General features: G+C 33.4%; 1 long non-coding RNA gene across 1 annotated transcript in view; it reads left to right on the forward strand.

Annotated features, from left to right (window-relative positions):
- The window catches only part of LOC141486116 (uncharacterized), a 28703-nt gene extending 12731 nt beyond the window's left edge, over positions 1-15972 (forward strand). Inside the window, exons 3-4 of the long non-coding RNA XR_012467657.1 lie at positions 4303-4502; positions 15709-15972. This is a non-coding gene — a long non-coding RNA (uncharacterized lncRNA). The remainder of the gene's footprint in view (positions 1-4302; positions 4503-15708) is intronic.
- Positions 15973-16200: the final 228 nt, after the last annotated feature.

Here is a 16200-nt window from a genome sequence, read left to right on the forward strand (position 1 = left end):
ATATATATATATATATATATATATAGAGGAGAAGGTAATCGTTGCTGACTAGTTAGGAATGGAACTAACAAATAATGGGGCTGAGCAGCAAATGAAAGAGTACTCTTTAAAGTTTGTCCAAGCTTTCGGAAATTTAATAAATTGTTTCCATCATCAGGGATGCTACAATATGATGGTGTAAGTAATATTAATATATAATTATGAGTGGTTAGACTTACAACTTTTTGAGGATGTTTCATACGGTGGTCATGTAAAATATTGGACACAACATGATGGATGAACATTGATACAATACATTTATAAAACTGGTTAAAGGATGTCTAATATTGGATAAAATATTTGTGAAAAACGTTACAGTTTAAAATTATTTTGAAGGAAGAATAATGTCACATGTCGAAATTTCACAAAACATTAATTTGGAGGGATTGACAGATAGTTGACATGACATATGTCAGTGGTTCTAGTGATAAAGGCTGTTACCAACTTTGACTTGTAAAGAATTGTTATGGAAATTTCTACCTGTGCAGCTTTATTCTTTTTTTATTTTTTTTTAAAAGTGAATATAGGATAATAACAATTGGATTGAAATATATAATACATTATTCTATTAATGAATTCATTGAAACATTGTTATATGGATTTTTTATCTAACGTCAAAAGATAGGAATATATCTCACTAAGATGATTAATGTCAGTTTTTTTGTTGATGCAATTTTCATTTTCAGCAATGAATGCCATTTCAAGAAAGGATCTTTTTGTTAAATGTGTTTCACTAGCTAAGACCTTAGTGGCATCAAAATTCATATGGTGGTCAAATTTATTGACATGTTCAGCTAAAGCACATCTTTCAGGATGGTGTCTACAGTCACTTTTGTGAGAAGTTATTCTGGAACTTAAAGTTCTTGACGTTTGACCAACATAGATTTTGTTGCAAGATTGACATGGAATACTATATATTACATTTATTCGAGAAGTAAGGAGGGGTTTATCTTTAACTCTGGTGTGTAAAGTTCTTATCGTGAGCACTGCTTTAGTGGCTATTTTAATATTTGGTAATTCATTGAAAATTCTAGAGAGTTTGGGAGTGATCTCCTTAATGAAGGGTAAAGTACTATAAAAAACTGGAGTTGGAGCAATATTAATTCCATTGTTATCAATTATATTTGGGTTTGGTGAGGTTATATTAATGTCTGATATGGATGAGGAATTAAACAAAATATTTTTTAACATACTCAAAGGATATGAATTATCCAGGAAAAGTTTAAGTAAAATATCAAGATTTTTTTTATGGAATTGGATGTCAGAGATTTTCAACACTCTATTTTTCATTTGTTTAACTAGATTCACTTTCATCGAGTATTTGTGATATGACCAGTAGTTGATATATCTTCCTGAACTACAAGGTTTTCTGTACCAATCTATCACAATATTATTATTGGTAGTTCTTATGAACCTTGTGTCAAGAAATGGCACGGAGTGGTCAGTGTCTTCTGCTTCCATAGTGAATTGAATGTAAGGATCATAGCTGTTAAGTGTGTCAAGAATCTCTTCAGTACAATCCATTGGTAATGCAACGATGATATCATCAACGTATTTTTTTAAAAAATGAGGTTTAAAAGATAAGACAGGTAATACTGTGTCTAAAAGGTCATCCATAACATATGCAGCTAGGATTGGTGAAATTGAAGCACCCATTGGTGTACCAAATGTTTGTTTATAAATTTTGTTATCGAATGAAAAATAAGTATTGTCAAATAGGAATTGAATAAGGTTAATGAAATTGTCTTCTGAGAGAGTACAATGCAATTTAATATTGTTCCATTGCTTGTGGATTGCTCTTATACACGCATCCTCATATACATTGCTGAACAGGGATACCACGTCCAAACTGGCTAGAATGTAATTAGGTGGTAATGAGGTGTTGTTAAATTTATTTGTTACCTCGAATGAATCTTTTATGTAGTATTCATTGTCAAAGTCATATGCCTTCGTCAAGATATTCGTTAACAGTGCAGCAATTTTTTCGGTAGGAGATCCTATCGAGGCTACAATTGGTCTTACTGAAAGTGTCGGTTTATGTACCTTGGGTAGAGCATAGAACATAGAATATATATATATATATTATTTTAATGTTTTTATCATCTGACAATTCTTTCCTGTTTTGTATTTATAACCAATTAATATAGAATAAATTAGGGAAAACTGTTTTTTATTTCTATTCTACTGTATTGTTGTGAAAATATTTTATAGAAACATGACTGTATGGTTTGCATAATTTTAATTTCATTTAATTATCATGACTTCCTGCTCATTTTAAGCAGTTAGGATTTATGTACTATTATATTTAGGAGCTTTGTCAATAAGAATTCTATTCTTCAGATAATAAAGCATGCTTTGATTTGATTTGAATGGTTTGATATCGTCAAATCATTTTCACCTAGTCTGAACGACCTTTCATATTCAGCATACCGTTTTGAGAAATTTCGCCCACATTGTCTCACATAAACACTATTACACTCCGGACACTTGAGCTTATAAACTGCAGATTTCTTTAATTTTTCCACTTCTTGATTTCTGAATTTACGGCTTTGTTTTCTGACTAACTTCCTGATTGTGTCTGAGTTGAAACCATTATTATGGCGCATCTGTATAATTATTTTAAATTCCCTAGCTGGATTGTTGCCAGACAAAGGTAGTGAGAATGTTCTTTGCAACAGAGCAGACATTACCATTCCAAGTAATTCTTTCCATCCAGACAGTCATAAATTAGCAGCCTACTATTCAGCGTTGCACAGAGCATTCTCAGTACCCTTGTCTGCTAATAATCTAGCTAGGGAATTTAAAATAATTATACAGATGGGCCATAATAATGGTTTCAACGCAGACACAATCCAGAAGATAGTCAGAAAACAAAGCCGTAAATTCACTTACAGATCAATATACCCCCAGATCAAGCAATCAGAAATCAAGAAGTGGACAAGTTAAAGAAATTTGGAATTTATAAGCTCAAGTTTCCCGAGTGTAATAGTGTTTATGTGAGACAATGTGGTCGAAATTTCTCAAAACAATATGTTGAACATGAAAGGTCCTTCAGACTAGGTAACAACAATTTGACATTTTCAAACCATTCCTTGTGATGCAGAAATTTTGCACTATGCAAGGAAGGATTTGGAATCCTTGGAAATTCATAAGCATGAGCATTGCGGGTGCAACCTGTTGAATGATCAAATCGATCTAGTTTACTCACCAGTTTTCAAATTAGCACATCCACATTGTCACAGACAGACAAAATTCAGGCACCCAAATACGTTGGCTTCCCACCATCAATAAAGGACATATTAGGAGATGAATGTGATATTAATAATCTATTAGCTTTCCTCAGAAATACCAATTTGTTACATACTCTCTAAATTTTTTTTTCCATGTAATATATCGACAAGTCGCTAATGACCCTAGAGGTCGATGCGACTGTAAATAAATAAATAAATGAAAAAAAATAAGTTGAGTACCTCTGTTATTACCTACAGTGGTGTTATATAAAGGCTAATGTAATTAATTATTTTTAGTTTAATGTATAAGTTTGAAAATGTCCTTTTAGGACGAAACTTTAGTTACAAATAAAAGTGGTAAAAAACATGAAAGTTTAATTTTTAATTTTTCATAATTTAATCTCACCAATTTATTGTATCATAGTTAATCCATCGATTTATGAATAAACTCTCTGAGAATCGCACTTGTTGACTAAACAATTCTCTTCATCTTTCTACTGAAAGCAACCATGTATTTTCCGTGCATGAAAGAGGACAAACTTTTAGATTGCAAGTGTCAGTTGCGGCATAGCGAAATTGGATGAGGTCTTCTGTGGAGGTTATTCTGAAATCTTTTTGTTCCAAAGTCTTTTTTTGTTTCAGTACCGATTACCTTTTGTTTCATTTCATGTATTTGAAATTTCACTGAGATGAATTTTCGAATAACGTTGAGGTTTTTCATGCCTCATTTTCCTGAAAATTATTCTACTTATTGCCAAGTGGACATCTGCATACTGAACCTCCAGTAATTAAATATTATACTATTCTACTGCTCAAGACTGCCTAAAATATTCTTGATTATGATAGAATTCTTCTTGTTCTTTAGAGGGACTGTCGAATTTAGTATGTGATTAGCAAGATACTAAAGATTTGTGAGCTCCTTCTGAATTCTACGATAAAAATATCTGTAGCGATTATTGACTCATTGAATGAATAAATTCATTTCAGTTTTGAAAATATGGACCCTTTTTTATTGTTTTTTTTTTCATTTCAGACCAGAAATCAGTCTTGCATGGACAGTTGTATGTTTAGGCCAATAAGAAGTGCTGACATTCCAAATGTGTCTGCTACGGATATGGATTATGGATAAATTTGAGTGGAAACACCTGGGAACACTCGTTGAATGCAGCTTGAGGGAGTCAGTTACATACCCATAATAATAGAAGTGGTTCGGAGAACATTGACGAACAAATGGTAAGATTCCAACATTTTTCTTTCTGAAAGAATATGAAACAATAATTATTTCTTAGCAAGCAAAAATTTTTTGAGTTCAAATTAGAATTCTGCATATGAATCATCCTACTGTATATAAAATCACACACAATTAAAATTGAACCATCATCTCTCGTTTCAACTCGAAATAAAATTGAGTATTTTCTCTGTATGAACTTTGGTTGTTTCCATGTGTTTAAACTTCATGAGTGTTATATGCTTCAGATTTCATAATGTATCAAGAAAAACATCAATTTCTTTGCTGATTTCATATTCATAACCTCTACTTTCATAAGTAATACTTTCACTTGTTTTGCAATTGTAATTAAATTTGATTTGAAAGGGTTATATTTTCAGGAGTGATTAATTTTTGGGAAAGAAAGTTTTTGGCTTTCTACTACTCCATCTGATACAAAAAAAAAATGGATGAGAGAATCTTCCAAAGAAAGGAAGGAAGTAATCAATTTGAAAATCTGTACCTCAGAGGGATACAACACTATGTCCATTTTCATAACTTTACAGGAGAGGAGTTTTAAACTTTTTTTCAACAAAAAGTGTTATTGGCACATCTATTTATTTGAGATGTTGAAACAATATTCTACCAGAACATTCTTTTTATTGTTATTTACATCATGTAGTTGTTATAAAATAAAAAAAAAACTTTTTTTACGGTTTTTTTTTTACTTTTTAATGGACATGGTGTTGTATCCCTCTAATAAAGTTATTGTACTGTAAGACCTAATGTGGGATATTCAATAACAACCACAATACTACTACATGGATCAATAAGTCCCGAGACTAACCCAGAGATGGCGCTCTTAGTAAACCAGTAACCACGTCTTTCTAGAGTACTAACCTTTGCTTGAAACGTGTCGAAATTTTAAGTCGATCGGACCAGAAACAGCTGAGTTATCGAGGTTAGAGTAAAGTCGTTTTGTAGTTTGTTTAAAAAATGGAAAAAACCGAGTTTCGTGTTCTGATAAAACATTGTTTTTTAATGGGTAAAAACACCGTGCAAGCGAAAGAATGGATTGAAAAATGTTACCCGGACTCTTGTCCATCAAAAGCAACGATTTGTCGGTGGTTTGCCGAGTTTAAACGTGGTCGTACCGACACAAATGACGCAGAACGCTCGGGTAGACCTGTGGAAGCTGTTACACCGGAAAATGTGAGTGAAGTGACAAAAATTGTAATGAAAGATCGTAAAGTGAAGCTCCGTGAGATTGCTGAGATGACGCAGATATAATATGGAAGTGTATTTACTATCCTTCATGAAAAATTGAGCATGAAAAAGGTTTTTTCTAAGTGGGTGCCGCGATTGCTTTCGATGGAACAAAAACAGCAACGAGTCGATGATTCAGAAAGCTGTTTATCGCTATTTACTCGCAACAAAAAAGATTTCTTGCGTCGTTACGTGACCATGGACGAAACATGGATACATCACTACACTCCAGAGTCAAAGCGGCAGTCATCTGAGTGGCGCACAGCTGGCGAAAGCCGTCCGAAACGTCCGAAAACGCAGCAGTCAGCTGGCAAAGTGATGGCGTCAGTTTTTTGGGATGCGCATGGCGTGATTTTCATTGACTACCTCGAAAAAGGTAAATCGATCAACAGTGATTATTATATTGACTTACTGGTACGTTTGAAGGAGGAAATCGCAAAAAAACGACCGCACATGCAGAGAAAAAAAATCCTTTTTCACCAAGACAATGCACCTTGCCACAGCTCGATGAAAACAATGGCAAAATTAAACGAATTGGGCTTTGATCTGCTTCCTCACCCCCCATACTCACCAGATTTAGCCCCCAGTGACTACTGGCTCTTTGCTGATCTTTAAAAAATGCTCCAGGGAAAAAGATTTGGCTCAAATGAGGAGGTCATCGCTGAAACTGAAACTTATTTTGAAGCGAAAGATACATTTTTTTATAAACATGGTATTGAAAAATTGGAAAAGCGTTGGAACCATTGTATCACCCTAAAAGGAGATTATGTTGATGAATAAAAAAAAATTTTGTAAAAAAAATGTTGTTTTCATTGTTAGTCTCGGGACTTATTGATCCATGTGTTATTTGACTTACAAAATGTATTTAACTATTTTATTTATAATTCTCTTTACAAATACAAATAATACATCTATGTATTCAACCAAAATGGTATTTTAGATGCAAAAAACTCAGTCATCATAAGGTAAGCCTCCTTCAGGGTACTCACTAGTGGTATTACTAGTATGCTTTGAGTTTTTATAAAAGTCATGGCAAACTATAGGAACATATGGTAGTAATGCCAATAGATCATTATACTTTTGTTGTGATATTGGTATTGGACTTTGTGTTACCAGTTGCAAATCGTTTGGCAATGTAAAGTGTCGCCTTCGAAACCTAACAAGGTCAATCTCCTGGTTTTCATCAGCGAAATTACTTTTCAAAAACAGAGTTCCCATGCTGTTTTACTTGCAGTTGAACACAGGTTGACAGAAGAACTTGTCCTTTGTTGACATCTTTTTTTCTGTTAATAAAGGGCGGATTTTCATATGTTTTAACATCGTACAAAGACCTAAAATTTTTAAATTCTTCCAGTTCCATATTATGCAATATATTTCATTGAGGTTTGTCTGACTAACTGCTGCCAATCCTAGGGCGTTAGAATTGTCATGTTGTTAAGTTTAAGTCTATCAGTGCATGGACAGTATCCGCCTCCATATGCGTGTGGCCCTTTAATAGAAACTTTTGAGTGATGATTTTTACTTGAGGATACTTATTGAGTATCCAAAAGAAACACATAATAAGGCTAATATTCTTATTCTGGCCGTAACAATTATCCGACCACAGAATGATTTCTTCAATGTCACTGCCAGGAATGACGGTATCTGTCCATTTCAGTAATGCAGATCCGATTTCATTTCCGCCACGAGCTCCTTTGGATTCGTCCCACATAATACAATGGACTGACTGAATCAGAAGAATCAAAAAGGGTGTAATTCAACGTCCAAAGTTTTCTCTTGTAAAAGCTTATGCAATTTGTTATAAGGGGTGACGTTAATACCTTAAGGGTATTGTTAGCCTCGCTTTTTAAATCATACCTCAATTTAGATTCATCCATCATCCATCAGAACTGTCAAAAGTACTCTTAGTTCACTAACAATCCGCCAGGCTGTGTAGAGGTATACTATGTCCAGTAGTAATTCACATGCTTCAGAAGGATAAAACACCAAGTCCACATGGTGTTCTATCCCTCTAAATGAAAGTGGACTTGGTGTTGTTTTAAAACATGCTATATCCAGTTCTAACTGGTTTTGGACATAGTGCTCTATTCCTCTAAGAAATATGAGAAAAGCTGATTTTAACTCTGTAATTAAGTCAATATGGAAAAAAATGGACATAGTGTTGTATCCCTCCGAGGTATAGAAATAAGTAACTCTATACATGGATGTGTAGATCATGCAAAGAAGTAACTTTCAGACACAAACTGAAAGAAAGTCCTCCTGAAACAGCTACTTTCATATAAACATTGAATTACACGAAAGAAAAAATTCTTTGAAACAAATACTTCTTTTGAAACGAATACTTCTATATGAACACTGAATTATACAGAAGATACTTTTCTCTATTCAGTTTGTATATCGAACATTTGTTGAGGAATAAGAATCAGATATCATTCACATGAGTTCTACTTTGAATGAATGGTAATAAATTGTACTCGCATGGAACACTGTCACTCTAACTGGTATATATATATAATTATATCTCATTGTACTATGGAGTTCCTGAAGAAGAGCCAATAAAGTCTAGAAAGCATGAACAGAATGGAGCCTCGAAAGCTTTCGTATTTTTTGTCTCTGACTTCAATACCTGCTTCAATCTTACCCTGTTTCTTAACTTAGCCAGTCGAGCTAACCTCTCCTCTCTCAATATTATTGTATATTATAAAAATATAGTTGTATAAAAAAGGGGTACTTACTAATGTGAGACTTGAATGAACGTGATTACAAACTAACAGAAAAAACATGAATTTTAGGTGACAGTGAGAAAAACAGTAGAATTTATTTCAATCAAAGCGAAAAATTTTGTTAGGGTATTCCAGTAACACATTGTATTGTTTTCGCTGGATATTTTAACTATATAATAGGTTCTTCAAGCATTTCCATTCTGAATGAATGCTCTATATAATAACTATTTGAACCATACGACCACGTTCCGAAAACCTAAAATTTGTAATAAGTGAAGATGAATGTTATGATCTATCTGTCTAATGTTACGAGTCAAAAAAAATGTGTATTTTATTCATCAATTTCTATTTCGTTCCCTTCAAAGTTGTTCCCCCGATATAATAGTAATAGTAGTAGTATTTATTAACCATAATGAATACACTCAGTACAAATGGCAGGTCACAGAATAGGTATACTAACATAAATGAGTAAAATATATATGTATATAGAATATAGAGATGTCAGAAATAACAATTACAAACTTATAACAACAAATAGCTTCACAAAAGGAATGTAAATATTAAAATAAACATATATCTGTACATAAATATTTGCTAACACAAACCACTTGTAAACATTCAGTACTCGAAAAATTCTTCCATAGTATAGAAGCAGTTTTCTAAAAGATATTTCTTTGTTTTGCTCTTGAAATTGTCATAGCTGCTAATGTCTTTAAGAAGCTTTGGCAGCTTGTTGTAAAATTGATATACAGTTATAGAGAGTTCATTTTTTGAAGGTTGCTGTCCTATGCTTTGGTATATCAATAATGAATGTTCTTGAAGAGTAATTATTATTTCTTCCCAATATGTTGAATTCAGCAAAGTTATTTTTCACAAATGTTACGCATTTTAGGATAAATATGGAATGGAATGGTAGAATACGGTGCTCTTTAAAAGTGGATCTACAGGATTTTCTATGTTCCAAATCGAATATCAGTATAATTAGTCTTTTTTGAGATATAAAAACTCTTTTGTACTCAGTTGATAGCCCCCATGTTGCAATATTATTTAATAAGTGGCTATATGCATAGTATAGGTTCAGCAACCCATTCCTGTCTAAAATTGGTTTCATTTGAACAATTGCCTAATATGCTTTATTGACCTGTTTACCAAGAAAGTCTCTATGAGAAGAGAAGCTGAGGTCAGAGTCTAGCCAAGTACCGAGTAGTTTGGCACTATCACTAAGATTCATATTGCTATAAAGATTTTCAGGAATTTTTTTCTTTATATGAAAATTTATATAAACCGTTTTAATCTTGTTCGGAATAAGGCGATTTTTCTGACACCATACTTCCATTTCAAGAAGAGTAGTTTTAATATTCCTCTGGAGTTCCTCAAGAGTATCTCCACAGACAGTAACTGTGGTATCGTCCGCAAACATTGTAACTTTTCCAACAGTTATGTGGTTGGGAAGGTCGTTAACAAACAGAAGAAAAATTGACGGTCCCAGTACTGATCCTTGAGGTACGCCTAAAGAAATAGCACACCTCTCTGATAATCGATGTTCCATTTTAATAATTATACTTCTGTTCGTAGAATAAGATTCAAACCATTTCAAAATAGTGCCCGTGATACCCAGAAAACTGAGTTTTTCCAAGATAGTTTTTCCAAGATGAAAGCAATGTTTAGGCAGTCAAAAGCCTTTGAGAATTCAAACGTAAGTGATAATACATATTGTCCCTTGTCTAAAGTATAAACAAAATTCAATAAATGGTATGTGCCAGCGTTTTTTCCAATCCTCGAAGCAGTTCTGATGTGCACTTTTTGGCATGTACTTGAGCTCTGTCAGCGATTCTGCTTTTATCTCTTCAATCGTCGCAAAACGCCGTCCTCTCAATTGCAGGAGCCAAATCTGGTGAATATGGTGGCTAAGGCATGATTATGGTGTTGTTCTTGGACAAAAAATTACGAACGAGTAATGACGAGTGAGCAAATGCATTATCGTGATGCAAAGGCCACGAATTGTTTTTCAACAATCACCGACATTTTCATCGTACTGCTCATCGCAAGCGGCGCATAACTTCAAGATAAAATTCCTTATTGACTGTACGACCATGTGGCAAGAACCCTTGATGCTCTATGCCACGGAAATGGAAGAAAACAGTGAGCAAAACCTGGACATTTAATTAACCTTGGCGTTCTTTTTTTGATCTTGGCTCTCCTGGGCTCTTCCATTGGAACGATTGGACTTTGATTTCATGTCATTACCATATTCTTCACCAGGTATGAGACTTTTAAGCAAATTTGGGTAGCTGTTAACGTCATTCAACAAGGTCTGAGCGATGCTCATGCAACGGTTTTTTTGCTCAAAAATTGTATGGCATGAGCCAACCGTTATGCTGATATCCTCAGCAAATTCTCTAATAGCGATTCGACAACTTTCCATAGCATTTATTTTCACTTTCTCAACATTTTCTTCGGTTTTTGATGTATTCTTCTGTGAAAAGCTTGTACCACTTGTAAAGATTTTTCTGACTCATCGTATGCCACTCAAGTGGCATTTGGTGATTGAGTCAATTGTTTTTGAGGAATTTGCCTCTTGTACAAGGAATTGGGCAAATTTCGGATATGCAGTTGGTTACCTCGTTCACAGGCAGATGGGGCGACGACAAACCTGTTGTTTGTTGTGTGCTTCAGCTTAGTTCGAGGAATGATACTCTGACGGAATTTGATTTTCAATTATCGGAAATCATCGACTTTATGTTGATGATATACACTACCTTGCTCTGTGTTCCAATAATTGAAAATCTATTGCGCCAGTTGTATGGCCAACAGCATATGCAGGAATAACTTCTGTGAAGAATCCTGTACTGACACCTGTCGGATATAATCCAACGCCCTTCGTGGTATTTGCCAGCGGAGTAGTTGTTTTCTGATAGGTGTTAGTCCATTAACCTACTGTGTAGGGAGTTGAGACTGGCCTGAATGAATTGTTCTCAGATGATTTGATTAATAGCCAGTCTTCAAGTATGCCCACTGACTATATGTCAAAAATAAATCATTCGGTTCGACCTCAAGGGTTCAGGTACTCAAAATTCGTCTTCAAGAGATATTCTTCCAAGCTATAGTATACTTTCGCGAGTAAAAGTTCTTTCACACGTTTTCGGAATGTTTTTGACTCTACTATACTTTTCATTTCAAATGGTAGGTGATTGAATATTGATACAAGCTGATGAATATCAACAGGAATTGATGAGGTAGCTACACAAACGCAGTTTTGTAATCGTTCATCACTCAGTCTTGATCGGCGGTCATTTTGATTGATTTTATGGTTGAAAATAATTGTTTGCAAACATACGTACTTCCGAACAGAGACATCATTTGCTTTGCATTTTTCGTTAAAAGCGGACATTTTTCGAAAATCATATAAAATTAATGAAGATTTTCGATATCTACTGAGAAAAATAAATTTTTTAAATCGGTATTATTCACTCTTTGGAAACTATCCATATCGATATTAAATGGCAAGGAAAACATTTTCATGGAAACCGCTGTCTTCTCAGCTTTGAACATTTGGAATCGTAACTGAAATTCGTTGATTAAAATGTGTATATATTGTTCGTATTTTTAAGAAGTAGGAACGTTTTTGGGAAAGAAAGTTTTTGGCTTTCTACTACTTCATCTTGATACAAAAAAAGGATGAGGGAATCTTCCAAAGAAAGGAAGGAAGTAATCAATTTGATTACTTCCTTGAATGAATTGTATGTATTTTCTATAATGTTATCTAATTTGGTACTGAAGAGCCTTAGGGCAAGTGTCTTAAGGCGAAACATCGATGTATACCAGTGAGGATGACAGTGTTCCATGCAAGTGCAATTTGTTACCATTCATTTAAAGTAGAACTCATTTTTTATTCTACAACGAATGTTGTAGAATAAAAAATGAGTAGAGAAAAGTATCTTCTGTATCATTCAGTGTTCATTTAGAAGTACTTGTTTCGAATGAATTTTTTTCTTTCGTGTAATTCAATGTTTATATGAAAGTAGCTGTTTCAGGAGGACCTTCTTTCAGTTTGTGTCTGAAAGTTACTTCTTTGCATGATATACACATCCATGTATAGAGTTACTTATTTTCAAATTGATTACTTCCTTCCTTTCTTTGAAAGATTCCCTAATCCTTTTTTTTGTATCAAGATGGAGTAGTAGAAAGTCAAAAACTTTCTTTACCAAAAATTAATCACTCCTAAAAATATAACTCCTTCAATACTAGTAACGTTTTCTTTTTTTAAACGTGGAAATGTATTCTGCAAAAGATAGTGTTTCCACAATTTTAATTTGCGCTCAAAGCCTTGAATTTCATCATACACATTGTGAATAAACTGTTCTCTGCCTTGAAGTTCCACATTAAGATCATCGAAATGCTGAGTCACGTCGATAAGAAACCCAAAATCGCACATCCATTCTTTATTACCAAATTTCACTTTTTAAGTTGTATAATGCATTACACTTCTACTAAGCCAAAGTACTTCGGTTTGAAAAACGACGTCGCCATATTCAGTTTCTGAATCTTTCAGGAATTTTTTAAATTAACAATGATATCTAACGCGCGCCACTCTTCAAAATTAATTAGTTTAATTATTGGTACTGTGACATTTGGCAAACCCAGTCTTTTCGTATACAAAGTTGCCTGGTGAAGCAGTCTTTACTGCCGTATTTGATAAAATAGCTTGATTTTTGACAATAGCCTGTTTTCAAGTTTCAAATGTCCATGCGGTTTCCCTTATTGACTTGTTATATGAATTTTATGCTCTCTGGTGGGGGACAGTTATGTTTGTTTTGTATGGCGTGTGTTGCTAGGTTTGATTTATATACTATTGGGTTTATGTATGCCTTTTTGTGTTCATCGTACCTTTGGATCAGTTTTTTCTTGGTTTGGTCGATATAGAATTTGTTGCAGTCCGAGCATTGTATCCATCCCGGGATATACAGTATACATAAAACTCACAAAACAAGTCAATAAGGGAAACCGCATGGACATTTGGGAAAACTTAAACATCCATAAATTTAACAGTCAAAAATCACTTATCGAGGAACAAGTACAAATCAAAACAAGACCTAACATTCAATATATTAAACAAATCAACATACACGCCTAGAAACAATAAACCTAGAGAAGATTTAACACAAAGAATAGTAATTGATGTAATCCAAATACAGGCAAATTTACATAAAGTAACAGAAGTGCCTGTACTGAGGCGTTCGGACTGTATAAAAAGACAAACAACAGGATCACACGCTCATATAGAATAGTGCCTAAAGGATGACAGCACGACCAGCTGTCGAAAACGCTCGCATATAATCAAATAGAAGTCATAGAGCTTCAAATCCTTTTTTGTAACTTACATTAATTTTACATACATTATTTTAAAAATTTTCTAAAAAATTTACCTCAGAGCTTGAGGAAGAACGGTAGAAACATTCTACCAACCACTGACTAGACCCAATATCAACTTTAATAGTTTTACACCAATATGTATTATCTAGTATAATGGTTTTATATACCGAAAAATTAACATTAGAATTAACATATATGATGACACCTCCTGTATACTGACTATTAGAATCACATCTGATTAAACTGTAACCTAATATTTCAATTTCCCAATTATCGATTTCTGGAGTTATTCTTGCTTCACTGATTAAAATCAATTCAGGATTGAGCTGCAATACAGTATCCCTGATCTGATCAATTTTATTGAGTAAACTTTGAGCATTTAAGTAAATAATGTCTACATTGAATTGCATATAGGGGCGATGAGTTAGTTTTTTTTAAGCAGATGCCCAACTTTATCAACAATAGTAGGTTTATTATTTATATATTTGACCGTTTTTGAGAAATCTCAATTTCTGTTATGGTCATTTAATTGATTTTTTATGTATTTATAATGTGCTTGCTGCAATCTTGTTTGGTCAGATGTAATTTTAATATTAGGCATATTTGAAGGCTTATCTACAGCTACAGCCACATACCACACAAGGCGGTCAAATGAACTGAGTCTACCAATTCCAAAAACATGTTTGGTTCAAAACTCGTTGCTACATAATGGAATCAGGATATACAATAAACCTCCCAATGAAATCAAAGAGACTCCTTTCATCATATTCAGAAAGAAATGTACAAAACTATTAAGTGATAAAGCCTATTATGACCTACAAGAATATTTTGACGATGAGCTGTAATTTCGAATGTGATGAAACTGCGATTGTACTGTGTGCGAAACACATATTTTTATTCGTTGTCCTAGTTCTTGTGATGTAACCTTTGCATAAGTATGTATATATAGTTTATATTTTATTTTAATCATTTCTATTTTATTTTAATCATTTATATTTTATACACTTATACTTCACATCTTATACTTTATGTTTATATTGATTTTTATTTATGATATTGTGTTTGTAACAAGAATTTTTTATTCTTAAGTACATACATCACATCCTTCGGTGAATTCAATTTTACTTTCATTGGTCTACTTTTGGCTACATTGAATTTGCCTAATCTAAATTATTTCAGACCCTGTTTGTTTATATTATAGTCTTTTAAAATTTTATTCACAGTGACCCATATCCTCAGCATTACGCTCTGCTTGTATTTGTTGGGTAGATTCATTCACATTAAAAATTATAATATTACTTGCCCTTTGTTGTCTATCCATCACCTCGGCTATCGTGTTCTCCATTTCACACAGCTGGGAAAGTCCTGCCTTCGCTGCAATATTTTGTTTGAGCTTTTCTTGTTCAGATTCCAGATTTGCAACCTTTTCTATCAAGGGGGGAAGTTTCTTGAAGACCACTAAACAACTTTCAAAACTACATTTCAATTGATCCATTTCCATTTTGATATTCATTATATCCTTTTTTATTCCTTCAACTGTTTCTTCCATAACCTTGACATTTTTGAGAATAGCTGGAGCTCTTTTGAATGCTTCTTTGTGGTCAGGGCAAAAGTACATAATATCACGTTTAACAAGTATTATCTGTATTCAGTAGGTGTTGAATTTGCAGTTTTTCGTAGTCTTGGGATTATAGTGAAAAATATCTTTGCAGCTATCACACATTACAGGGTCTTCATCATAAAAATAATAATTTTTAATAATAGTATATTCATTCCACAGAAAAATATAGAACATAGTGAAAACAATATTTTTAGTTTGATTGTATTGATAACTAAAATTGGTGTCTAAGGTCTCATATATTTTTTTCAGAGTCCTGCTCTATGATAAAGACAGCTGAAACACTACCAAAGCCATCTCAAGGGCAAGTCAACCTGGGAAGTTCGAAAGAAGAAAAATGAAGTTTGTGAAATATTGTGGAATAGTAGTAGTGTTTTCTCAATTTATCATCAAATAATTTTGGTTGAATGGCTTACAGGGCTTACATTAGCGTTAAATGTTTTCATTCACAAAATTATTTCAATACATATTATGGTCACATTTTGACGAAGGTAATATAGCTGGGAAGTGTTTTGATTTTCATTTTACTAGCTCAGCATTGGAAAAAAATACTTTCTTACAGGTGTATTGCAGGAAACAGGAATATTTGTTTTATTGTAACAGGAATATTGTTTTATTGTTGTATTTTATTCTCTTTCAGGAAAATCTTACACTTGAACAAATTTGATCATAATGGTGTTTTCTTTCTTGAATGTCGAGGCATACTTGAGGAAGCGATAAGTGATACGGCACTTGTTCTGTTTT

Source organism: Leptinotarsa decemlineata, unplaced genomic scaffold (assembly GCF_025532065.1).
Source record: "Leptinotarsa decemlineata unplaced genomic scaffold, Ldec_3_MD MMD2_tig00026347_RagTag_RagTag, whole genome shotgun sequence".
In the NCBI taxonomy this organism is placed as follows: Eukaryota; Metazoa; Arthropoda; class Insecta; order Coleoptera; family Chrysomelidae; genus Leptinotarsa; species Leptinotarsa decemlineata.